Source organism: Balaenoptera musculus, chromosome 12 (genome assembly GCF_009873245.2).
Source record: "Balaenoptera musculus isolate JJ_BM4_2016_0621 chromosome 12, mBalMus1.pri.v3, whole genome shotgun sequence".
NCBI classification, from domain to species: Eukaryota; Metazoa; Chordata; class Mammalia; order Artiodactyla; family Balaenopteridae; genus Balaenoptera; species Balaenoptera musculus.
This window is the reverse complement of record NC_045796.1, coordinates 12,973,073-13,000,426: the sequence shown is the minus strand read 5'-3', so window position 1 is coordinate 13,000,426 and position 27,354 is coordinate 12,973,073. Positions and strand designations below refer to the sequence as shown.

Sequence of the window (27,354 nt, the reverse complement as noted above, 5' to 3'; positions counted from 1 at the left end):
TCCTGGTCTACAACCTCGCTGCTCATTTTCCATGCCTGGAGGAGGGCATTCCTCCCACTATGGTTTCTGGTGTTATGTATTCCTTCCCAGAAGGAAAGAACGGCTCCTCTGCAGCTCCATTAAAAATAAAATGCAGCTGGGACTTCCCTGGTGGTCCAGCAGTTAAGACTCAGAGCTTCCACAGCAGGGCACACGGGTTCGACCCCTGGTCAGGGAACTAAGATCCCACGTGCCACGTGGTGTGGTCAAAAAGTAAAAAAAAAATAAAAAATAAAACAAAATGCAGGTTTGGCCTCTTTGTGGGTAAAGTCCAAAGCAGAGGATATTTTAGGTTAAACATAAGCAGAGTGTTCTTAGTTATTCTGATTCTTCAACTGAGTCTCTGAAAATATTTATTTCCAACTTATATGAACATAGGTATTGAGAGAAGTGGCTCTTTCTCTTAAACAAGCAAAGTAGATACTCCCCCAAAAATACAAAGTCAAAAACATAAACACGGTGCTTCCCATAGGCTTTGAAGAAGCAGACGTTTCATGCCTTTATAACCCACTCTTCTCTTGGATGAAATAGACACTCCCCTTCGTAATAAAATAAGAATTCTTGTATTCAAAAACGATAGCTTTTATTGTTGCAAGCTAGGAGTGGCTTTAATGGAGAAGTTGCCTTGATACCTGACCCCTGAAGAGAAGACTACAGATCAACAATTCTAAACCCAAAGTGAGGATCTCTGTTAGACTTAGCTTCTCATGTAATTTGCTTATAGTCAATATATCTATAAAACAAGTTAACTCGACCAATTACCAAAGCCTATATTGTGTAGCTAATTATCTTGGGGCAGTCACCAGAAAATTACATCAATCAATTAAAATAGTCGATGTGTGCTGTACTAAGAGTTTTAGCGTTGAAATGATCATATGGTTCTAGATCTTCCAGGTTAAAATCACTGAAGCCATATGCTATGGTCTATGTGTCTATGGCCTTAAACACCCTTTCATCTGTGAATTGAAATAAATCCCATACTGTTCCAAGTGGCTTTTTCCCATTCTGATCTTAGGCTGGTGTGTTCTGAGATATTTGTCTTATTGGGGCCTATGGTAAGATCATACCCCTGCAACTGGGAATGAGATCTTCCCAGAAGAGGGCATATACTTCCCACGTCTACAGACTTGGAAACATTGAGATTCTGAGATATGGTAAGAAAAATTTTCCTCCTCCTTCTTTTCTTGGCCTTGCTCTCTTGAGCCTGAACTCTAAGGAATCTTACTAGAAGGTTCTATAGAGGTGCTGCAAAGACAGCCACAGCTATACGGAAACAGCCCTTGGAGTAGGCTGTGAGAGAGGAGAACAAAAAGGCTCTCACGAGGGTGAGCTGTGGCCCATGAGTTCAAACAGCAGGCATATAAGGAGGGATATACCTGCTTTGTAGTTACGAGGATATATTTATGTTTCTTACAATCTCTTCTTTGTACAGTTAGGTTATAGCCAGCTGTCAAGTGTGGTAATAACTTCCAGTGACGCTCTACTTTCCATTGGCCAATTCACCTGGCACAGTGATATAATGGCTCAGGACCAGAGATCATATTACAATGTAAACAGGTCATGTGTCTCCCTGTGCCTATGGGTAGTGGAGGGAAACAGGGTTTCTAATGAACAGAACCAGAAGTAAGTTTGGGGGGAATTCGTCCTAATTTTGTAGCTCACTGGTGAAAGAAACTTGAAAGAGGAATCCTAAAATTTTACATTACCAGCAATAAACTGTGAAGGCAAAAGAGGTTTTTCTGAGCAATCAATAAAAATGAAAAACAATTCTGATCAACTTATGCTAGACAGACTGGATTATCTTTCTATGTTCTCTCGAGAAAAATGACTATAAAATCATTATCTTGTGAAGAGGCAACAAAAAACATGCAGCTAAAAATGTAGAGGGAAAGGATTTTTGAGATATGTCAGGCAGTTAATTTTTAGATGATCCTATTTTTCTGACTAATGTGCTATTTCTGGTATTTTGTCAGCTTTTTAAATTTTGAAATTTATTGTCATTTCTGTCATGCCTTTTAAATACTGAGTTTCTTTACAACTTTGTCTTTGTAAGTTTGTATCGTATTTCCTAAAAAGGACCCTCGAAATTGTATAAGCTTTGGGTCTTACAAAATCTGGATCCACCCTGTTTATCTCTGATTTCTCACATTACAGCTTGGTCTCAACTGGGCTATGATACATGATGGGAGGAGGGGTTGAGGGGAGGAATTGGGAACTGTGACCATATTTCGATCGTCCTCCTGGGACCACGAAATGGTGGTAGCTAGATATTTGTGATGTTTCCAAAGGGCATGAGAATCTTGGGTACAAGAATTCAGGCTATATGATCCAGGCATCCCTCCAACCTTGAAATACTAGCATTGTATTTAGTTAAATGTGCTTGCAGCTTTCCTATTCTCCAAGTTATTAAAGCATTTGTTTAATCTGCATCATAGAATAGCTGCATTCCCATGCTTGCCAAGAGCATTAAATCCAACTGGCTGGTTCTCAATCCATGTCAAATGCTCAGTTACAGTAAACAATATTTATATAATATGTTTAAAGGCATATCTATTACTCTATATTGCAGAGTTATTTATTCTCAGAGTACTGAGAACTCAGGAGGTCTGTGATTCCCTGAAATTGAATGCAGAATTTAATGTGTGTCTGCATTTATAGTTTTCATCAGTGTCTCAAAGTGGTCCATGACATGTAAAAATTAATAATCACTAATCTACATTTCAAGAATAAGTACCTCCAAGGAGGTGGTACTAAAAGTAAATAAATAATAATACTTTATACCTCCAAAAGGTTAAAAAATTTACACTAGATAGTTTAAAATCCATTTCTATATGTAGTTGGGCCAGTAGAAACATATGTCAGTAATTTACACTGAGAAATTATAAGAAATAGCCCAATAAAACAAGGGAAGTTTTCAAAAGTACTGTTAATTTCATTCCTCAGTGTATCATTGCTATGGACTGAATGGTGTTGCCCCCAAAATTCAGATGTTGAGACCCTAAACTCCAATGTAAAAGTATTTGGAGATGGGCCTTTCAAAGGTCATGAAGGTAGAAACCTCATGATGGGATTAGTGTCCTTAGAGAAGAAGAGAAAAGAGAGAAATCACTCTCTTTCCACCCTGTGAAGACACAGCAAGAAGGTGGCCATCTGCAAACCAGGAAGAGAGCCCGCACCAGAACCCAGCCATGCTGGCACCTTGATTTGGGACTTCCCAGCCACCAGAACTGTGACAAAAACATGTCTGTTGTTTAAGCCACCCTGTCTATGGTATTTTGCCATAACAGCTCAAGCTAAGACAGTCATTATGAGGCAAAGACTATAGAAGAATTTTTTCTCTAGTTTTAGCAGAGAAAGAGTTTGGCATCTCAGGAGATGTGATCATGAACCTATAACTAATTGTTTGTTACTCTTCACATTGAATGTTAAACTTAGAATCAAATTTGCCATTGTACTCTAGTAAAGGTCTAGAACTTTCCCACATGCACTTTGTATATTAACTTTACTTCAAAACACCTTTTACATTTCATACCAACCTTTTCTTTTCTTTTTTCTCATCCACAAACTTGTAATTTTATTATATTTTGCTGTACGTGTATATGCAATTTGCCTCAAATCCTTTCAAGAACAAGGCAGTTTATAAGGAAGAATATAGATGAATGAATGAATGACATTTCCATTTGAGAATTAAAAATATAAATGTTCATAACTGCATTGGGAATTGTATACAAATATTTATTTAAAGAAATTTTATCTCAACAATGCTCATAATCCTATGAAAATGACTTTCCTATTCCAGGGGTCCTTCACTTGGGGGTCCAAGGGTCCTGTGAACAGAACTCAGGGAGTCTGTACACTTAAATGGGGAAAATATATCTTCATTTTCACTGATCTCTAACTGAAACTTAACATTTCCTTCTAATATAAATACTGGCAACAAACCACCAAAGTTTTATCAGCATCTGTGATTTTGTTTCCCATAGAAACAAAATGAGGTATTCTCATCTCCTGCATGGTTGTTGAAGGTATCTGCAATTATCATTTATGCTCCTCATCAGTATTCAAATGTCACCAGACTTGCTGCTAGGTTGTTATTTAATGCATTAATAAAGAAGCACATATATTACTATATCATACATTTTTTGATTATTATATTTTTATATATTTGGTTTCTTTGTAATCCTTTGTGTTTTGTTTTATACATTTAAAAACATTATTCTGAAAAGGAGTCCATAGGGCTTCTTCAGACTGCCAAGGGTGTGTCGGCCATTAAAGAAGTCAAAACTCTGAAAAACACAGTGTTTAGGCAGCGTTTTACAGAGTGTTTGCAAATATCTTAGTGAGAGCTATACTATGACTAGAGAATGGTGGTTTCTCTTAATTAAAGAACAGTGGCATTCTCTTTTTAAAAAAAGGGAATATTAGAAGCTGCACAAGTCTCCTAGTCCCTTTGACAATAAAGGTCACAGTCAGCCCCCATGCAATAAATCCCTTCCTTAAGTCTGCATCTATAACTTCTGAAAAGACATTTAACAGCTTTGTGAAACTTTGGGTCAGCATGTCTATGACTGAGAGAGACAATTGACTTAACATTTTGAACATCTCTTAAGAAGCAGTACATTTGACTCAGTCATGTTAAGACATTATCCAAGCCCCTTCCTTTTATTTTTTTTTTCCCTTGTGAGTCAGCCTTCTTTTGAATTTTTATCAGACCCTTTGATACTTTTAGCACAACTGGAGTAGGGCAAGAATAAGGAACTAAAACAAAAGGCTGTCAGTTTGATTACTCAACACACACTTGAAAATTATCTTTAGTTACTGTTGTGACATTCACAACTAGGACCTGATACAGTGGAGTGTATGTGATTGTGTGGGTGTGTTGGGGGGAAGAGTATACATGTGGTGACACCACTCCACAAAGGCCACGGGCACGGGCCTTTGTTCCTGCTTCCCAAATTCATTGATCAGGAGAGGGAGTCAGGACCGACTGGGCAGATTTACTCTCACCCCCAATACTCTGTGCTGCAACTACCGCCGGAAGTGGGGAGTGAGGCAGCATGGTGGGTCCCTGCAATGGTGGAGTTTATCCTTTCTCTCTCTTTCAGGTCAACAGGAGGGTATTATACCTGGGCCACCTGCCCCTATTCCAGTGCAAGTTGGAGCTGGAAATTGAAGTTCATAGTTAAATGATAAGGCACCAGCTCCTCTGAGCATGCATCACTTCGCATAACTAGTAAATTTTCCAGATGTCTGATTTCTTACCTTTTAAGCAATGATACTTTTTTCATGTTAGTTATTTTACACAACTGAATGTATTATACTATATACCTCCTATGTACTTAGAAAAGTAGCCCCAAATTAGTTTAACCTTATATTGGTGACTCTGGGTCAACATTGAAAACATCCACTTTCTTGCATGAGCGTATTACAGGTGTGAACTAAGAATGCCGCCTGCCATATCAGTAAACAAAGGACGTTGCAGCCATCAAACCATCACATTACAGCCTCCCCTACGGTGAGCACTGAGGGAACTCAGGATGGAAACAGGATGCCCGCCATCTAACAGTCTGCTGCCGCAGCCACCCACGACGGTGAACGCTGAGGAGACACCGGATGAGAAAGCACAGAACACTGGCCCCAGATAGCTGAGGTGCTTATCAAAGGAATGATTTCAGTGAGCCCAGACTCTCGCATCTTCCCATAAATATAAAAGCGCTGAATTCCTTAATTGGAGATATCTGGTTTTCTCTAGTTAACAGTAATCTTTTGATGTTCCGACTACCTGGTCTTTGTTACAAAAACTCCTCTATCTCCTGGCTCCCCACCTTGCCTCTTTGGAGCAATCCCTCAGAGTGATCTGAGAGTCCTGTCTCCTGAGCTTGAAGTCCTCAGAATGTCCGCTGAATAACACATAACTCTCAACTTTTAAGTTGTGCAATTTTTTTCAGTTGACAAAGGGTAATCCCCAGGATCTACTGAGGGTCTCTGACCATAATTTGAATTGATGCTGACATGTTTGCGTTCTTACAGCTGCTTTTTCTATTTTTGGTCTAATCCTTTCTTGTCAGACATTATTTCTTCCTGTTTTCAATAATCCTAATGAAGAAATTCTTGTATGCTCCAATAGATTTGGAAGCCAGATATGCAGTAATGAAGAGATTGAGGGCTTGAGGGTGTTTTGAATGTTATAAAACTACAGTGCATGAGATTTACTCTTTGTTGTTTATGATATCTACTTGAGTATTCACAGAGTTTTACTTATTTGCTGATTCTTTGCTGTGTGTTGGATGTGTGAGTTGATGGTATAGATAATTTCCAAATAAATGAGGTTCAGCTACATTTGGTTTTCTGTGTAAATCATCCAGAGAGGCCACCTTGCTCTCATAGGTATGTCTATATATCAGCTCAAAGAAATGCTTATTGCAGTTTTTGACTGATAGCAAGCTTCTGCTGTTGAGTTAAAAATCTTCTTAATCTAGTAACTGAAATATTTACAGACCTTGACTACACAAACTGTGGGTCCTGCTGTCAGAAATCTCTGAGTCACTCATTCATTTTCACGGAGGCAGCAAAGCCCAGCTTTCCCACTTCCTCTTTCACCCATGCTTTATTTGTCTCATTTAGCTGTAACCACACCACATGGTGGAAGGACTCTGAACACGTATTGAAATCCTGCTTCTGCCTCCAGCTAGCTGTGTGGGACTTTGGGGAAACTACTGTTCATACCAACTCTCAATTCCTCCATCTGTTTAGTGATTACAGTTTAGGACCCAGGGTGTTTGTGAGGATGAAGTGGCATAATTCTCATGAATTTACTCAGTTAGATGCCTAATAATCGTTTCCTCTCTTTCCCCATGTTCCTTTATTCTCCTGTTTGTTTAACTCCCAAACACCCAATTATATAGATCACCTTCAAAACACGTAGTTATCGTCTGCAGTCAGTGTTGATCAGCAAGCTAACAACTTTAGTCATTCTTAATAAGTCCTCATCAGGTTTTGAATGAAGCTGTGTGACAGCACTGTCACATTGTCTTAGGAGCATATACAAGTCCATGTTCATGTCTGTCAGCCCTTAGACCAGGTGTTTCTTGAGAGGAAGGTTGGCATCTCATTTATCTTTTCCTTCCCAAGTCTCAGCCCATCACCTAGGACATTAGCAAACATTGAACAAATGAAAAAAAGAATGAAGAGGACTTCCTTGGTGGCACAGTGGTTGAGAATCCACCTGCCAATGCAGGGGATGAGGGTTCGAGCCCTGGTCCAGGAAGATCCCACATGCTGCGGAGCAACTAAGCCCGTGTGCTACAACTACTGTGCCTGTGCTCTAGATCCTGCGAGCCACAACTACTGAAGCCCGCGCACCTAGAGCCCATGCTCTGCAACAAGAGAAGCCACCGCAATGAGAAGCCCACGCACCAAAACGAAGAGCAGCCCCTGCTCGCCACAACTAGAGAAAGCCCACACGCAGCAACGAAGACCCAACGCAGCCAAAAATAAATAAATAAATTAATTAATTTAAAAAAAAAACAGGTTCTCGGACCTCGCTGTTTCTGGAGATTCTGATTCAGTGCTTCTGGAGTGAGGCCCAGGTAGTTTTCTTTAAAAAAAAAAAAAAAAAGAATGAAGAACCATTTCGATATCTTGAATGAAGTTCTGTTTACATTAGGAGACTCCTAATCTGGTAGAGTCAGTAGCTGGAGCTGAAGCTAGAGATCCTGAAAAACAAGAAGCCAAGTTGACCGAATCCATAGACAGTTACTTACCGATGGCTCTCTGCTAATCTCCAAGCACCACATAAGGTTATAACATTAACCTGGGAACTTTCCGACCGTATCTTCAATTTGGAAAAGAAAATTAAAAATCTTCATTTGCATTTCTAGACAGTCAGTCTGTCTATGCCTAAAATAGTCTTCTATTTTAAGTCATAAGAAAATTAATGAGAAGGGTGATACTTCCTGGCTATCTACTCAGCCCTTTCCATCTCAACATTTACCAAGACAGGTGTCTTTCTTAGGAGAAAAAACCAGCTGCCACCAAATAACCTGGTTCACCACCCTTGCTTTTCATGTACTTGGGCTCCCTTGTCCTTCAATTATTACACCCACAAGAAAAAAAAAAAATGGTAACTATGTGTGGAGATGGATGTTACCTAGACTTATTGTGGTGATCATTTTGCAATATATACATCTATTGAATCATTATGTTGTACACCTGAAACTAATATAATGCTGTAAGTCAATTATATCTCAATTTTTTAAAATGAAACCCTAAAAACAAAAGAATAGACTATGTTTAGAATTTCAGATTTTAATCCTCAGCTACCCAGGTTGTGGGTCCTGAATGCCTTTGAAAATATGATGAAGCTACAGACCTTCTTCCAGAAAAACACAAAACAAAACAAGAAAATGATTAATGTTTGTCCCCGTGCTCTATGGCGGCAGGGATCACATCTGTTTTGCTTCACCAGTGAAGCCACATCATGGTACCTAAAATGTAACAGGAGCTCAGGACATGTGTTTAATGACTGCCTGACTTTCGGAAGAAACCAACAGTTTTTTCTACCTTCATACTCAATACTTCCTTCCTCCTTCCATCTCTCACTCAACCACCTCCCCTCCCATGTCTTAGAGGAATTAGAGACTATTCTTAAACACTTGCTGCCCTTCTCTTCCTATTGAATTTCTCCACCATGTTGGGGAGCCGACCCCTCCTAGTTCAGAGAAAGCAGAACCTTTTTTTTTAGCCGTGCCCCGTGGCTTGCAGGATCTTAGTTCCCGACCAGGGATAGAACCCAGGCCCCTAGAAGTGAAAGCAGAGAGTCTTAACCACTGGACCGCCAGGGAATTCCCACGTAACCATTTTTAAATCCCACCGATCTCTAAAACAAAAATCCCTTTCACTAAAGCCACACTTAGTCCCTGTTTGTTTTTTAACCTTCATCAAGCTTCTTGAAAGAGATTTGTTTTTCTTGCTCCAATTCTCACCACACACTTGGTTCTCAAAGACCTGCAAGTGGACTGCAGGCTCACAGCTGTATCAGGATGCTCACGCCAAAACTGGCAGGCATTTCCTCACTGCAGAATTCCATAGGCACTTTTCAATCCCTTGCTTACAAACCTCCCTACAGCATGGGATCCCATCTTGATATTCCCTTTCCCTTGGCTCTCAGGACTCTACTTTCTCCCGTCTTCTGGTTAGCTCTCCTCAGACGCCTTGCTCGCCCTTGTCTCCTTTAATCCCTTAAATATTGATGCTCCCTGGGGTTCTGTTCACATCCCTACCTTCTCATGCTACATTTTATTTAACTGTCACCAATGCCAAAGGGTCTCAAAACCATATTTCAAGCCAGAATTACATTCTGAGATCCAGAGACATCCATCAGATTGCCCACTGGCCATCCCCCATTTCCATGCACCAGTTTCCTAAACATGTAAAAAAAAATGAATTCATCATCTTTCCCTAAAAATGCGATCTTCACCCTCATCTTGATGAATGGCACCTGTCTCCTAATCTAGTATCTTCTTACTTTCTCTATTTTCACATTATCAATAAATTAATGGATATATTAATTTCTAAGTATAAAATAACTTATTGTTCAATTAAATTATGAAAATGTTATTTATATTACTTTTACAAACATATTTTTATTTACCTTATGACAACAAATCGATGTCATACTAATGTTTTAGAGAATCTAAGGAATAGATAGATGGTCTTTTAAATTAACACTATATAATTAGCCTCCAAAATATCTTCAGGGGCTATAAAAGTCTGTTCTATTTAATATTTGAAACATTTACCTTTATTATTTGTCTATACTATTATATCTATTCAGGATAGATATTTTGAGTTAAATCCAGTCCCTGTTAAGCTGAATCCTTACTCCAGTTGATAAGGTTTGTCTGTGTTATTATGTAAACAGATAACTTCCAAAATGATGCGTAGTTGTATGTATGCACTTATGAAAGAAACAGAAAGCCCTAAGGAGGCAAAACTTCATCTTCTGTCCCTGTTCCTGCCTCTGCTCCACAAGATGGCCTCTGCCACGTCACCTTGATATTTCCTCTGACGTTAAGAAAGAAGTTAAGCCTGCTCTTTGGCTAATAAGCATATCACTTACATTTGTATACTCTTTAAAATGTTAATCCAATTTCATTTTGACCATAAAAACAAATCCTTGGAGGGTCTTCCCTTGTGGCGCAGTGGTTAAGAATCCGCCTGCCAATGCAGGGGACACGGGTTCGATCCCTGGATGGGGACGATCCCACATGCCGCGGAGCAACTAAGCCCCGTGCGCCACAACTACTGAGCCTGTGCGCTAGGGCCCTCGTGCCGCAACTACTGAGCCCGCATGCTGCAATTGCTGAAACCCGCGCACCTAGAACCCATGCTTCACAACAAGAGAAGTCACTGCAATGAGAAGCCCACGCACCCCAACGAAGAGTAGCCCCTGCTCGCTGCAACTAGAGAAAGCCCGCGCGCAGCAACGAGGACCCAACGCAGCCAAAGATAAAATAAAATAAAAATCCCTGGAGTAATAACAGCTTGTTTTAGATGGAGAAACTGAGCAGAGTCAGGGGAACTTGCCTAAGGTAAATGACAGCAGAAGAATCAAATCAGACATTATGATCCTGAGCCCAACCAACTTTCAAAAAAAATGCCCAGCATATTGAAAAGATGAATGGGATGATAATGTATATACAAGTTTGATCCAATCAATAGAAATACAAAGGTATATATAAATATACATATATACACATTATCAACAAAGATACTAAAGACAAACTAACCAAAGATCAGATCTATCTACCTGGAAAACATTTCAACATCTCACTTTTTTAAACCTCTCCTTTCTCTGTTATTTCTTTCTCTAGTCTTAGTATCCTAAGAATTCCTTTGCCCCTTTGAGCATTAAAGGAAAGCTCAAAAATGTATTAATTGCTGTGGTTCTAATTGATTTCTCATATGCTTTGATCATCTCATCAGTTGATCTCAAGTCTTTACATGAAAAATAAAACATTCTGAAAAGTTCTCAGGTTTGTAAAAGATAAAATGAAGTAAGATCAAGACCACAGAAGAAGGAGTTCTTGAAAATACCTTTCATCCCTAATGGTCTCAAGGATAAGCTCTCATTGAACAGGGTTCCTTTCCCTTCGGGGTCCCATGGACTTTGTAATTATGCATTTATTGATTATTTGATCAATATCTGTCTCCACATCAGACTGAAAGCCTCAGGAGAACAGGAGCAGTGAATGTTTTTGTTTACCCTTGCACCCTAGTTTTGGTGTTCAGTCAATATTTGTAGGCCACTTCTGTGGGACATAGGACCAAGCATTTTGTGCATATGACATTTCTATAGGGAAAGAGAGAGCCCATGAAAAGCACAGAGATAAAGTAGGAAGAGTGGGAGTATTTAAAAATCTGAAGATCTTCTAAATACTGTAAAGCCAAGGATTTTCTCTAATAACAGCTTTTTATTAACATGAATAAACGGAGTTACAAGTAGCCCAGATCCCCAGTGTGAAGATCAATAAGATCCTTGCTTCATACATAGTCATAATATAAGGTATAAGGCAAAGTGAAGAATGAGGGTCAGAGCTTAAGTCAATTTCCTTTGTGGCAAGGATCACAGAAGAGAATTGCCAGTATCCACCACTGGTCATGACAGTGTCCAAAGTCCCCTATTTTATCTGTCTCAGTCTTACAGATCCAAAACAAGCATGGGAGATGACAGTCCAGGCCCACTAGTGTCCCTGTATTTGGCCATGGGATACTGATTCTCTTATCTGTCTTCAGATAATGAAGACAAAGTCAATATAAAGTCTAAAATAAATACTTATTGGGAAATTAATGAAAATCAAAATACAGAAATAGAATCAAGATAAAAATGTGTAAATTCTTAACATTTACTTTAGGTAACAGTAAAATACTGATTGGGTTGCCCTCTCCTGTGCTTGGAGGGAAGCATCACCCATTTGCTCTTTGGCAGGTCACTTCCTCCTCCTTTTCCACTTTTGGACAGCTGTAGCCTTAGTCAGGTGAGCAAACATTGTTAACTGATTCAAAAGTGTCTCTAAATATAGAAGGAAATAATTTCAGATTAATAAATATATATTTGCATTTCAGATGCCTAGGTAAAAACACAATCCTCTCCTCCTCCCACCTACTTATCCTCTGTGAAAGCTACTCCACAATCTCTAACAAAATAGTTTTTACTCCATTGAAACTAGGGTGTATTGCATGTCAAAATGGATAGATATATTGGCTTTTGAATAAAGTTTGACTTTAAGCATCACTTTTTGAAATAATAAGTATGATCCCAGAATATTTTCAGAAGACATGTATATAATCAAATATATATATTCTAGCCATACAACTAGAATAAACTCAAATTTACAACAAGATTGAAGGAGGGGAGGAGTATAAGGCAGTATAATAATATGTTGGTGGATAATTAACATAAATTCCCCCATACATGGACCACCAATTTGAAGAATTAGAATACATTTAAATATTAATTAAAATCCATATTGGAGATATATTTGATATTTAAGAATGAACTTTGGATTTCATAATGAGTCTACTCATTATTATGAAGAAGCGCTATAAAAAGTAGACCATATCTGATTTATGTTTTTATTACCATGGAACCAAATATACTGTCTTCCAACTAAGCATGCCAAATAACTAAATAAATGATGTTGCCACTAGCTTAGAAATGTCAGAATATATAATTTTGTTTACTAGAATGCTTACATGGTATATTAGTATAATATTAACAAAAATGATAAAATACTTTTGTGTGTACAATATATCACATATAAGGGTTTAAATTTTTAATATACATTTATGCAATCAATTCTCAAAATAACCCTGTGATGTAGAGAGGGTTACTAACTCTATTTTCCAGAGAAGAGTAGAGGAAACACTTTTAAACTAATTTTATGAGGTTAGAATAACTCTGTTACCAAAACAGAGAAGGAAATTGAGAGAAGAATATTATACACAAATATTTCTAATGAACGCAGACACAAAAGTCTGTTTAAAACATTAGCAAATAATATCCAGCAATATATAGAAAGTATAGCATATCCTGGGAAAGAAGTTTTTTTTTCACTTTTGAAAACTCATCAATATAATTATGCATGCTGACAAAATGAAAGCGAATAATTGCATGATCACATTAGTAGACTCAGAAATACCATCTGATGAAACTCAACACCCATTCATAATAAAATTTTTAAAAAGACTATCAGCAAATTATTAATAGAAAAAATTTTCATCTGAAAAATGACATGTACAAAAATCTACAGCTAATATCATAATTAATGGTGAAAGACTCACCACTCACCAATTAAGATCAGAAATAACACCGGAATATTCACTCAATATTTCTATTCAAAATAATTCTGGTAGGTTTAGATGTTGTAATGCAAGAAGATTAAACAGAAATTATAGAACTTAAAAAAGAAGAAATAAAACTATCTTTATTCACAAATGGTGTGATTATGTACACCGAAAAATCCAAAGAAATCTATAAAAAAAAAAAACTATTCAACTGATAAGTGAATTTAGCAAGGCCTTAGGAAACAAAGTCAATATACAAAGTAATAGTATTTCTATATAATAGTAATGAACAAATGGACATTATATTTAAAAATACTACCCATTACAAAAGCATCAAAAAGCAAAAAATATTTATAGATGAATCTAGCAAAAGATATCTAAAGTCTCTGCACTAAAAACTACAAAACACAGTTAATAAGAATTAAAAGAGATCTATGATGAAGCTATAACAATCAAGACAGCATGACACTGGTATAAGGATATACAAATTGACAGTAGAACAAAAATGAAAGTTAAGAAATAGATGCACATTTTTATGGTCAACTGATTTTCAAGAAAAGCACCAAAGCAATGCAGGAAAAAAAGACTTTTCAATAATACTCCTGGAACAAGTGGATATCTGTGTGGAAAAAAACAAACAAACAAAAAAAAACCCTTCAATTCCTACCTCATAAGCCTAAACAAAAAAGTTAAAATTATAAAGCTTCCGGAAGAAAATATAATGGAATATTTTCAAAATCTTGAGTTAGGCAAAGATTTCTTACCCATGATACAGAAAGCACTAAGTATAAAAAAAATTAAAATTTTCTGCTCCTTAAAAATGACATTAATATAATAAGCAAGTCACACTGGGAGAAAAAAATCCACAAAACATTAATCAGTCAAAGGACCTATATTCAGAATGTATAAAAAATTCTTCCAACTCAACAATAAAATGAAAAATAGACCAATTTAAAATGGGCAAATGTTGGGACTAACAGATACACACTGCTATATATAAAAGGGGTAAACAACAAGGACCTATTGTATAGCACAGGGAACTATATTCAATATCTTGTAATAACCTATAATGGAAAAAAATGTGAAAAAGAATAGATATATATATATATGAATCACATTGCTATACACCTGAAACTAACAGAACATTGTAAATCAACTCTAATATTTTTTTAATTGGCAAATGACCTGAACAGACACTTCACAAAAGATCTACAAATGGCCAACAAGCACATGAAACAGTGCTCAACATAATGAATCATAAGGAAAGTGCAACAAAACCACAATGAGATACTCCTGTAATGGCAAAAAATAAAAACATGCTGGTGTAATGGGAACCACAGAACTCTCAGACATTACTGATGGGAGTATCAAAAGCTACAGCCATTTTATTTAAATGTTTGGCAGTTTCTTATGAAGTTAAACAAAACATGACCTATGATCACCAGTTTAACTCTTTTGTATTTACCCAAGAGAAAGGAAAACATATATCCACACAAAGACTTGTACATGAATATTTATAGTGACTTTATTTGTGATAGCTTCAATCTAGAAACAACCCAAATGTCCAAAAACAGAAAAAGAGGTAAACAAATTGTGATATATTCATATGATAGAATAGACAGCAGTAAATGGAAATGAACTCTTACTGGTACATACAACAGCAAAAATTAATCTCACACACTTTATGCTGAACAAAAGAAGCCAGATTCCTAAGAGAACATGTCGTGATGCCATTGATAAAAAGTTCTGGAACAGACAAAACTAATCGATGGAGAAAGAAATCAGAGCAATGGCTGCCTCTGGGGAGAGGAGAGGGTGGCAGGATTGACTGTAATGGGGCACAATGGAAATATTTCGTATCTTGGTAACAGTGTGAGTTACATGAAAACATGCATCTGTTAAAACTCATAGAACTCTAACACTTATGACCTGTGCATTTCACTACATGGAGACTATACTTCCATCAAATAACTTAAAGCTCAGAAGGTAATTAGACAATATTATTTTGATGAGATGAAAATTAAATCTGAAAACAAATAAAGTAATAAAATAGGGCAAATTCATTTCACTCTTCCACTCAAGGAGTATAAGCCCCAGATTATGGGTGGAACAGAAGCTGCAAATCTGTTTTCATTTCTGCTTTTCCATACAACATGCTTCTGAAGTCAGTAATTACCTTCCCTCCACCCTTACCCCTACAATCTGGCCCATAAACTAAAGCCAACCTCATCACCTAGAACCTACAGAAATATGGGGATCTGTTCCAAAAGATCTACTAGCTGTGTTAGTAGAACTATCTGTTTCCAACAGGATGCCTACCAGGGAGACTGTCAAGGATAAGTCTGAACATATATGACTTTTGCCTTACACGCTGACTTTAGAAACTAACAGAGGATAAGCTATGAGGCCACTGAAATTTTTCCTATGTAAGTTGGTAAGTAATATACCCTAGATTCGGATACATAGCTGAATTCCTATCATATGATTCTTAGTGCTCTGGTTATAATTAAATGTACTGATTGTACTTGAAGTATATTAAAATTCTCCCTAATCCTTTCTCTTCCCTCCCCCTACCAAAAAACACGAACTATTTATAAAACTTTCTGTCTCTTCATTTGGTTTTACTTATCTGGACTCCTAAGCCATGCATGGTAAATTTCAGACCTATAATTTGTGGCTTCCTGCTTCCAAGATTTCTCCAGAGTCGTTCTCATGTGACTGTTTTTCTAGTTAAATATTTACACATATACACAGGGTACACAGGCAGTTCATATTTGACATGATTTAACAGCACTACATCTGTTTCTCATCATAACATAACTGGAAAATGTGCCTACTAAACATTTTTTAAATATATTTGCCCAAAACATTGTTTCTACTCTCATCTTGAGACATTTCTTTGTAAAGAAAACAGAAGATAAGATGGCCTCTCTCTGTTTCCTTAATTTTCTTCCTCTGGCTTTGGGGTCCTCTCTTGCTACCAGCCATTACTTCCCAAGCCTAATCAAACCACGTATCATGTCTTCTTTTTAATCAGTGGGTGAGAAGCACAAAATTAAGTTGAGATGTGAAGGCAAAAATATCTTATTTAAATAAGAAGACCCCCCAGAACAACTGGTTTCATTGCTAACTCCAAGGTTAGCAAGACTTCATCTGAATAAAGTCCCTGATGATACAAACATGTCTGAAGTCTGTTTCTTGCTCACAGCGCACAACTTCAAGCATGAGTTCTCCAAATTCAGAAAAAAGAAAGAAAGAAAGAAAATTCTTGGCCTTCAGGAGGTAATCATTCCTAGGTCCCCAAAATTTCAAATCGCAACACAAACATCTGTTCTAATTCTTCCCCGGTTTGCTTAACAAAATCAATCCTATTTTAAGTTCATATGCTTTTCCAGAAATATAAAGCACAGTTAAATTACAAGAGTATATTCTTCGGAACACTAATTTAGAATAAATCAATCCTATCTGACTTTCATTCTATTGTTTTGGGTTTTAATCCAGAAATCTGTTTGCTCGTTTTTATTCATATGTTATCATAAGCAATAACAAAGCAAAATAAAAAAGAATGAAAACAAAAACAAAAACTCCTGAGTGCATTATAAATCGTGGAAGCAGAACATAGTTCATACGTAGTCACGAAGCAAAAATAAAAGGAATGATTATTTTTGACTAATATCTTCTATTATTTTTTGAGACCTATTTTTCCAATTTGTGTCTAACTCAAGATCTTGATTTTTTTTCTTTTCTTTTCCCTGATTATCTTTTGGCCATTTCATAGCTCATTTCACTCTGGAGATAAAGTGATTTGATAAAAAAAAGGAGATGAGACTAAAATGAGTGTAATTGACTTCAACAGCCCTGAGGAAAAGCTTTACTTTCAAGAAGCCTGGAACATCCGGCTCTAATAAAGCTTTTGGTGCATCTGAGAATTTAAATAATCCTTAATATTCTTAATTCCTGTCACACCGATTAAAAAGCATAACAGATTTTTAGACATACTATTTTTAGACATTCTGTTATGAAATAATATGAAAAATTGCTCAAATCCAGAAATCACACTATATACTCAGAGAAGCACCTCCTAGGATACTATGTATTTTCTCAAACAAACATATATATTTACAGAATATATATTAATAAAATAATACATATAAACAAATATATATGTAAGTGTTAGCTTTGGTTTGCTGTTCTGACACTTCAAATGTCTATGCTAATTTTAGAAGAAGGTAAATAATTACAATATGTGGATAAATAAGACCTACAGATGATCCAAATTTTTTTATCCATGAACTTTCATTACATAGTAGATAAACGTTTCAGGAAAAAGGATACTACGGACATTTAAATTTTTTTTCCTTAACTTTTGGAGAATTGAAACATAATGAGCATCAAAAAGACCCAAGGAACTTTATAAAATCTTTCAGAAGGTAGAAGAGGGACTATTTCCCAACTCTTTTTTATGACAACAGAACCCTGACACCGAAACCTGACAAAGACATTATAGGAAAAGAAAATTGTAGACCAGTATCCATTCATGAACATAGATGTAAAAATTCTTAACAAAATAGTGGAGAGTTGAATTCAGTTATATATAGAAAGGATATTATATTATGACTATGGGAAGTTTATCCCAGGCTTAACATTTGAAAAGCAATCAATATAAATCACCATATTAACAGAATAAAGGGAGAAAATCATATGATCATCTCAATAGATGCAGAAAGTGTATGTGCCAGAACCTCCAGCTCACATCGTGGAATGATCAGGGACAAGGTGAGAGTAAGTACACTCTCACCACTTCTCCTCATCTAGCCAGTGCAATGGGGCAAGAAAAAATTTTAAAGAAGCCCTACAGAATGTAAAGGAAGAAGGAAAACTCGTCATTTGCAGATGACACGATCAGTTTAAAAGAAAATCCTGTGGAAACTAAAACAAACAAACAAAAACTTCTAGAATAAGTGAGTTATCAAAGGGTAAGATACAAGATAAGTACAAAATATAAATTTTATATCTATGTTCTAACAATGAACAACTGGAAATTGAAATAAATTATAAAATAATTTATAATAGCATCAAAAATACAAAACAGGGATAAATCTAACAAAAGATGTGAAAGACCCTACACAGTAAAATGTAAAAAACATTGCTGACAGAATTAAAGACCTAAAGAAATGGAAAGATATACCTTTTCCACGAGTCAGAAGACTCAATACTGTTAAGATTTTAATTCTCTCCAAATTGATCTATCAATTCAAATCACTCCCAATCAAAATTCCAGCAGGATTTTTAAAATTGACACAGTGACTCTAATATTTTTATTAAATACAAAGGAGCTAGTATAGACAAAACAACTCTAAAACAATAACAACAACAATGGAATTACACACCTAATTCTGGACTCATCATAAAGCTAAGGTAATCAAGACGATATGGTTTGACATGAAGAGTGTCCAAAAATAAACCCACAAATATACGGTCAATTGATTTTTGACAAAACTGCAAAAGCAGTTTCTCTCAGTAGAGAAAAGATAATCTTTTCAACAAATGGTGATGGAACAATTGAATATCTATGTGCAAAAAAAGAAAGAAAGAAAAAATCCGCATTTGATCCATACCTTGATGCAAAATTAACTCAAAATGTATCATAGACCTAAATGTAAAACCTGAAACTATACAAGTTCTAGAAGAAAATATAGGAGATTTTATTAAAATTAAGAACTTCTATTCCTTGAAAGACATTTTTAAGAGAATGAAATGGCAAGCTACATTCTGGGAATCATATATATAGATGATAAAGTGCTCATATCCAGAATATCTAAAGACCTCTCAGTACTCAATAATAAGAAAACAAACAACCCAATAAAATATGGGCAAAAGATGTGAACAGAAACGTCACGAAAGAAGACAGATGTCAACTAAGCATTTGAAAAGGTGTTCAGTGCTATTAGTCATTAGGGAAATGAAAATTAAAAACATAATGTTACCCCTACATACCTATTAGAATGGCTTAAGTTAAAAATATTGATCTCACCAAGCCTTGATACAGATATGGAGCAAATGGAATGCTCATGTGTTACTGGTGGGAATATAAAATGGTCCAATCACTTTGGAAAACAATTTGGTAGTTTCTTAAAAAGTTAAACATACACCTATTAGAACCCAGCTATTCTACTCCTGGATATTTATCCAAGAGAAATGAAAGCATATATATGTTCAAAGATTTGTACACAAATGTATATAGCAGCTTTATTTGAAATAGCCAAAAACTGGAAACAACCTAAGTATCTATCAATAAGTGAATGGATAAACAAATTGTGGTATACCCATACAATGAAATATTATGCCACTGTAAAAATAAATAAAATAGAATATCAATAGATGGTAACAACAGGGATGAATCTCAAAATAATTATGATGAGTGAAATAAGTCAGACAAAAAAAGGTGCATAAAATCCTAGAAAATGTGAAATAATCTATAGTAGTATAAAGCAGATCAGTGGTTACCTGAGGATATGGAAAACAGGGAAGTGTTGGCAAGAGGGATTACATTTTCTTGATTGTCATGATAGTTTCATGGATATAGATACATGTCAAAACTTATCAAACTGTACACTTTAAATTGTGCCATTTATTAAACATCGATTATACCCCAGTAGAGCTGGGGTTTTTTCTAACATCCTAGTATGAAATTAGTGTCCATAAATTTAAGAAAGAAGGCCAGTGTGGCTAGAACAAGATGAGTGAGAAGGAGTTAAAAGGCCAAGTCAGAGGTAAGCGGAGCCAGACCACATGTGTCTTTATAGGCTCAGTCAGGTGTGTGAAATGTATTCAAGTGGAGGATTATAAACAGGCAGTAACATGATCTCATTTATGTGAAATGCTCCTTGAGCCTTTTCCAGAATGTCATGTAGTTGGAACCGTATGGCATGTAACCTTCTCAGGTTGACTTCTTTCACTTAGTAATATTCACTTAAGAATCCTCCATGTCTTTTCACAGCTTGATAGCTCATTTCTTTTTAGTACCGAATAATATTCCAGTGTCTGGTTGAACCACAGTTTATGTATCCATTCCCCTGCTAAAGACATCTTGGTCAATTCCAAGTTTTGGCAGCTGGGAATAAAGTTGCTATAAACATCTGTTGTGCAGGTTTTTACATGGATGTAAGTTTTCAGCTCCTTTGGGTAAAAACCGAGGAGTGCAATTGAAGGATAGTATGGTAAGAATATGTTTAGTTTTGCAAGAAAGTGACAAACAGACTTCCAAACATGGCTGTACTATTTTGCATTCCCATCAGCGATGTATGAGAGTTCCTCTTGCTCCACATCCTCACTGGCATTTGGTATTGGCACTGTTTTTGGATTTTGACAATTCTGATGGGTATGTAGCTGTATCTCCCTGTTTTAATTTGCATTTCCCTAACAACATAAAATGTTGAGACTCTTCATACACTTATGTGTCATCTATATCTTTGGTAAGGTATATGTTCAGATCTTTTGCCCATTTTTTGATCATGCTGTTTGTTTTCTTTTTGTTGAGTTTTAAGAGTTCCTTGTATATTTTGGGTTGCAGTACTTTATCAGATACGCCTTTTTTGAATATTTTCCCCAAGTGTGTGGCTTGTCTTCTCATTCTCTGACAATGATTATATTTTAATACAACACATTTGATACTGGCTGTGCCTTCAGTCCATCAAATCTAGTTAGGTGTATATAGAAAAATGGATGAGATAAAAATCAAAATATTGCCAGAAACACAAAATAGCAAAATATGCTAATGCGTACTGTCTTCCAAGCAATAGCTTCTATTCATAAATACACTGAAGACAGATTAGAAATCCATTTAGACTCTTAGAAAACTGGTGCTATTCATTAGTAAGTCAGATTTTTCCAGGTGATTGTAGGCATCCCCAAAATCATGTAGCACAGAGTAACAGAAAGATAGTAAGCAGGGAAATAAAATTATACAGTATGGTTTGATATTTTGTTCCCTGCAATCATCCCGTTTCAGCATTTTTAAATTATGAAAAGTTTTCCTAATTTCTTCCTAATGGAGATGGTTGTTTGTCTTGTTTTATTTTCTTGGCAAAAATGTGGGGAATCAGTTTAAATAAAACATCTTTGTTACTTCCAATGTATACAGCTGAAGTTGTTAGGGGAAAGAAATAAACATTTCCAGTCTTAGATATAGCCAAAAATGACAAAATCTTGTCTATCAAGTCATCTTCTTTACTATTCACTATATGCTTTATCTTTTTTTTAACATCTTTATTGGAGTATAATTGCTCTACAATGTAGTGTTACTTTCTGCTGTATAACAAAGTGAATCAGCTATATGTATACATATATCCCCATATCTCCTCCCTCTTGCGTCTCCCTCCCACCCTCCTTATCCCACCCCTCTAGGTGGTCACAAAGCACCAAGCTGATCTCCCTCTGCTATGCAGCTGCTTCCCACTAGCTATCTATTTTACATTTAGTAGTGTATATATATCAATGCTACTCTCTCACTTCATCCCAGTTTACCCTTCCCCCTCCCCGTGTCCTCAAGTCCATTCTCTACCTCTGTGTCTTTATGGCTGTCCTGCCCCTAGGTTCATTAGAACCACTTTTTGTTTTTTAAATTCCATATATATGTGTTAGCATACAGTGTATGTTTTTCTCTTTCTGACTAACTTCACTCTGTATGACAGACTCTAGGTCCATCCACCTCACTACAAATAACTCAACTTCGTTTCTTTTTATGGCCGAGTAATATTCCATTGTATATATGTGCTACATCTTCTTTATCCATTCATCTGTCGATGGACACTTAGGTTGCTTCCATGTCCTGGCTATTGTAAATAGTGCTGCAATGAACATTGTGATACATGTCTCTTTTTGAATTATGGTTTTCTCACGGTATATGCTCAGTAGTGGGATTCCTGGGTCATATGGTAGTTCTATTTTTAGTTTGTTTTTTTTTAACGTTTTTTTTTAAATTTATTTATTTATTTATTTATTTTTGGCTGTGTTGGGTCTTCGTTTCTGTACGAGGGCTTTCTCTAGTTGCGGCAAGCGGGGGCCACTCTTCATCGCGGTGCACAGGCCTCTCACTATTGCGGGCTCTCTTGTTGCAGAGCACAGGCTCCAGACGCGCAGGCTCAGTAGTTGTGCCTCATGGGCCTAGTTGCTCCGCAGCATGAGGGATCTTCCCAGACCAGGGCTCAAACCCATGTCCCCTACATTGGCAGGCAGATTCTCAACCACTGCGCCACCAGGGAAGCCCCTATTTTTAGTTTTTTAAGAAACCTCCATACTGTTCTCCATAGTGGCTGTATCAATTTACATTCTCACCAACAGTGCAAGAGGGTTCCCGTTCCTCCACACCCTCTCCAGCATTTATTGTTTGTGGATTTTTTGATGATGGCCATTCTGACAGGTGTGAGGTGATACCTCACTGTAGTTTTGATTGGCATTTCTCTAATGATTAGTGATGTTGAGCATCCTTTCATGCGTTTGTTGGCAATCTGTATATCTGCTTTGGAGAAATGTCTGTTTAGGTCTTCTGCCCATTTTTGGATTGAGTTTTTTTTTTTTTTTTGATATTGAGCTGCATGAGCTGCTTGTAAATTTTGGAGATTAATCCCTTGTCAGTTGCTTACTTTGCAAATATTTTCTCCTATTCTGAGGGTTGTCTTTTCGTCTTGTTTATGGTTTCCTTTGCTGTGTAAAATCTTTTAAGTTTCATTAGGTCCCATTTGTTTATTTTTGTTTTCATTTCTCTAGGAGGTGGGTCAAAAAGGATCTTGCTGTGATTTATGTCAGAGTGTTCTGCCTAAGTTTTCCTCTAAGAGTTTTATGGTGTCTGGCCTTACATTTAGGTCTTTAATCCATTTTGAGTTTATTTTTGTGTATGGTGTTAAGAAGTGTTCTAATTTCATTCTTTTACATGTAGCGGTACAGTTTTCCCAGCACCATTTATTGAAGAGGCTGTCTTTTCTCCATTGTATATTCTCACCTCCTTTGTCAAACATAAGGTGACCATATGTGTGTGGGTTTCTCTCTGGGCTTTCTATCTAATTCCATTGATCTATATTTCTGTTTTTGTGCCAGTACCATACTGTCTTGATTACTGTAGCTTTGTAGTATAGTCTGAAGTCCAGGAGCCTGATTCCTCCAGCTCCGTTTTTCTTTCTCAAGGTTGCTTTGGCTATTCAGGGTCTTTTGTGTTTCCATACAAATTGTAAAAGTTTTTGTTCTACTTCTGTGAAGAATACCATTGGTTGTTTGATAGGGATTGCATTGAATCTGTAGATTGCTTTGGGTAGTATAGTCATTTTCACAATGTTGATTCTTCCAATCCAAGAACATGGTATATCTCTCCATCTGTTTGTATCATCTTTAATTTCTTTCATCAGTGTCTTATAGTTTTCTGCATACAGGTCTTTTGTCTCCTTAGGTAGATTTATTCCTATGTATTTTATTCTTTTTGTTGCAGTGGTAAATGGGAGTGTTTCCTTAATTTCTCTTTCAGACTTTTTGTCAGTGTATAGGAATGCAAGAGATTTCCATGCATTAATTTTGTATCCTGCTACTCTACCAAATTCATTGATTAGCTCTAGTAGTTTTCTGGTAGCATCCTTAGGATTCTCTATGTATAGTATCATGTCATCAGCAAACAGTGACAGCTTTACTTCTTCTTTTCCTATTTGGATTCCTTTTATTTCTTTTACTTCTCTGATTTCTGTGGCTAAAACTTCCAAAACTATGTTGAATAATAGTGGTGAGAGTGGGCATCCTTGTCTTGTACCTGATTTTAGAGAAAATGGTTTCAGATTTTCACCATTGAGAATGATGTTGGCTGTCAGTTTGTCATACATGGCTTTTATTATGTTGAGGTAAGTTTCCTTTATGCCTATTTTCTGGAGAGTTTTTATCATAAATGGGTGTTGAATTTTGTTGAAAGCTTTTTCTGCATCTATTGAAATGATCATATGGTTTTTATCCTTCAGTTTGTTAATATGGTGTATCACATTGATTGATTTGCATACATTGAAGAATCCATGCATTCCTGGGATAAACCCTACTTGATCATGGTGTATGATCCTTTTATTGTGTTGTTGGATTCTGTTTGCTAGTATTTTGTTGAGGATTTTTGCATCTATGTTCATCAGTGATATTGGCCTGTAGTTTTCTTTTTTTGTGATATCTTTGTCTGGTTTTAGTATCAGGGTGATGGTGGTCTCGTAGAATGAGTTTGGGAGTGTAACACCCTCTGCTATATTTTGGAAGAGTTTGAGAAGGATAGCTGTTAGCCCTTCTATAAATGTTTGATGTAATTCACTGTGAAACCATCTGGTCCTGGGCTTTTTATTGTTGGAAGATTTTAAATCACAGTTTCAATTTCAGTGCTTGTGATTGGTCTGTTTATATTTTCTATTTCTTCCTGGTTCAATCTTGGAAGTTTGTACTTTTCTAAGAATTCGTCCATTTCTTCCACGTTGTCCATTTTATTGGCATATAGTTGCTTGTATTAGTCTCTCATGATCCTTTGTATTTCTGCAGTGTCAGTTGTTACTTCTTTTTCAATTCTAATTCTGTTGATTTGAGTCTTCTCCCTTTTTTTCTTGATGAGTCTGGCTTATGGTTTATCAATTTTGTTTATCTTCTCAAAGAACCAGCTTTTAGTTTTATTGATCTTTACTATTTTTTCCTTCATTTCTTTTTCATTTATGTCTGATCTGATCTTTATGATTTCTTTCCTTCTGCTAATTTTGGGGGGGGGGGTTGTTCTTCTTTCTCTAATTATTTTTGGTGTAAGGTTAGGCTGTTTATTTGAGATTTTTCTTGTTTCTTGAGGTAGGACTGTATTGCTATAAACTTCCCTCTTAGAACTGCTTTTGCTGCATCGGATAGGTTTTGGGCCGTCATGTTTTCATTGTCATTTGTTTCTAGGTGTTTTTTGATTTTCTCTTTGATTTCTTCAGTGATCTCTTGGTTATTTAGTAGTGTATTGTTTAGCCTCCATGTGTTTGCATTTTTTACATTTGTTTTCCTGTAATTGCTATCTAGCCTCATAGTATTGTGGTCAGAAAGGATACTTGATACGACTTCAATTTTCTTAAATTTACCGAGGCTTGATTTGTGACCCAAGATATGATCTATCCTGGAGAATGTTCCATGAGCTCTTGAGCAGAAAGTGTATTCTATTATTTTGGGATGGAATGTCCTATAAATATCAATTAAGTCCATCTGGTCTAATGTGCCTTTTAAAGCTTGTGTTTCCTTATTTATTTTCATTTTGGATGATCTGTCCATTGGTGAAAGTGGGGTGTTAAAGTCCCCTACTATTATTTTGTTACTGTCAATTTCCCATTTTATGGCTGTTAGCATTTGCCTTATGTATTGAGGTACTCCTATGTTGGGTGCATAAATATTTACAGTTGTTATATCTTCTTCTTGGATTGATCCCCCTTGATCATTAGGTAGTGTCCTTCTTTGTCTCTTGTAATAGTTTTTATTTTAAAGTCTATTTTGTCTGATATGAGAATTGCCAATCCAGCTTTCTTTTGATTTCCATTTGCATGGAATATCTTTTTCTATCCCCTCACTTTCAGTCTATATGTGTCCCTAGGTCTGTAGTGGGTCTCTTGTAGACAGCATATACAGAGGTCTTGTTTTTGTATCCATTCAGCCAGTCTATGTCTTTTGGTTGGAGCATTTAATCCATTTACATTTAAGGTAATTATCGATATGTATGTTCCTATTACCATTTTCTTAATTGTTTTGCATTTGTTATTGTACGTCTTTTCCTTCTCTTGTGTTTCCTGCCTGGAGAAGTTCCTTTAGCATTTGTTGTAGAGCTGGTTTGGTGGTGCTGAATTCTCTTAATTTTTGCTTGTCTGTAAAGGTTTTAATTTCTCTGTCAAATCTGAATGAGATCGTTGCTGGTTAGAGTAATCTTGGTTGTAGGTTTTTCCCTTTCATCACTTTAAATATGTCCTGCCACTCCCTGCTGGCTTGCAGAGCTTCTGCTGAAAGATCAGCTGTTAACCTTATGGGGTTTCCCTTGTATGTTATGTGTTGCTTTTTCCTTGCTGCTTTTAATATTTTTTATTTGTTTTTACTTTTTGATAGTTTGATTAATAAGTGTCTTGGCGTGTTTCTCCTTGGATTTCTCCTGTAAGGGACTCTCTGTGCTTCCTGGACTTGGTTGACTATTTCCTTTCCCATTTTAGTGAAGTTTTCAACTATAATCTCTTCAAATATTTTCTCAGACCCTTTCTTTTTCTCTTCTTTTCTGGGACTCCTATAATTAGAATGTTGGTGCATTTAATATTGTCCCAGAGGTCTCTGAGACTGTCCTCAATTCTTTTCATTCTTTCTTCTTATTCTGTTCTGCAGCAGTTATTTCCACTATTTTATCTTCCAGGTCACTTATCAATACTTCTGCCTCAGTTATTCTTCTATTGATTCCTTCTAGAGTATATTTAATTTCATTTTTTGTATTGTTCACTACGGTTTTTTTGTTCTTTAGTGCTTCTAGGTCCTTGTTAAATATTTCTGGTATTTTCTCCATTCTATTTCCAAGATTTTGGATCATCTGTACTATCATTAATCTGAATTCTTTTTCAGGTAGACTGCCTATTTCCTCTTCATTTGTTTGGTCTGGTAGATTTTTACCTTGCTCCTTCATATGCTGTGTATTTCTCTTTCTCTGTTTTCTCATTTTGTTTATCTTACTGTTTTGGGGGTCTCCTTTTCACTGGCTGCAGGTTCATAGTTCCCGTTATTTTTGGTGTCTGCCCCCAGTGGGTGAGGTTGGTTCAGTGGCTTGTGTCAGCTTCCTGGTGGAGGGGACTGGTGCCTGTGTTCTGGGGGATGGGGCTGGATCTTGTCCTTCTGGTGGGCAGTGCCGCATCCAGTGGTGTGTTTTGGAGTGTCAGTGAACTTAGTATGACTTTAGGCAGCCTCTCTTCTAATGTG

General features: G+C 36.4%; 1 protein-coding gene and 1 long non-coding RNA gene across 2 annotated transcripts in view; one reads left to right on the top strand and one right to left on the bottom strand.

Annotated features, from left to right (window-relative positions):
• The window catches only part of IPCEF1 (interaction protein for cytohesin exchange factors 1), a 164,849-nt gene that overhangs the window by 125,469 nt on the left and 12,026 nt on the right, over positions 1 to 27,354 (bottom strand). The gene's annotated exons all lie outside the window — the stretch shown is intronic.
• Positions 1,600 to 6,378, top strand: LOC118905503. Its single transcript, XR_005022236.1, has 3 exons — positions 1,600 to 1,662; positions 5,145 to 5,272; positions 5,471 to 6,378. It is a non-coding gene; the product is annotated as an uncharacterized LOC118905503 (long non-coding RNA).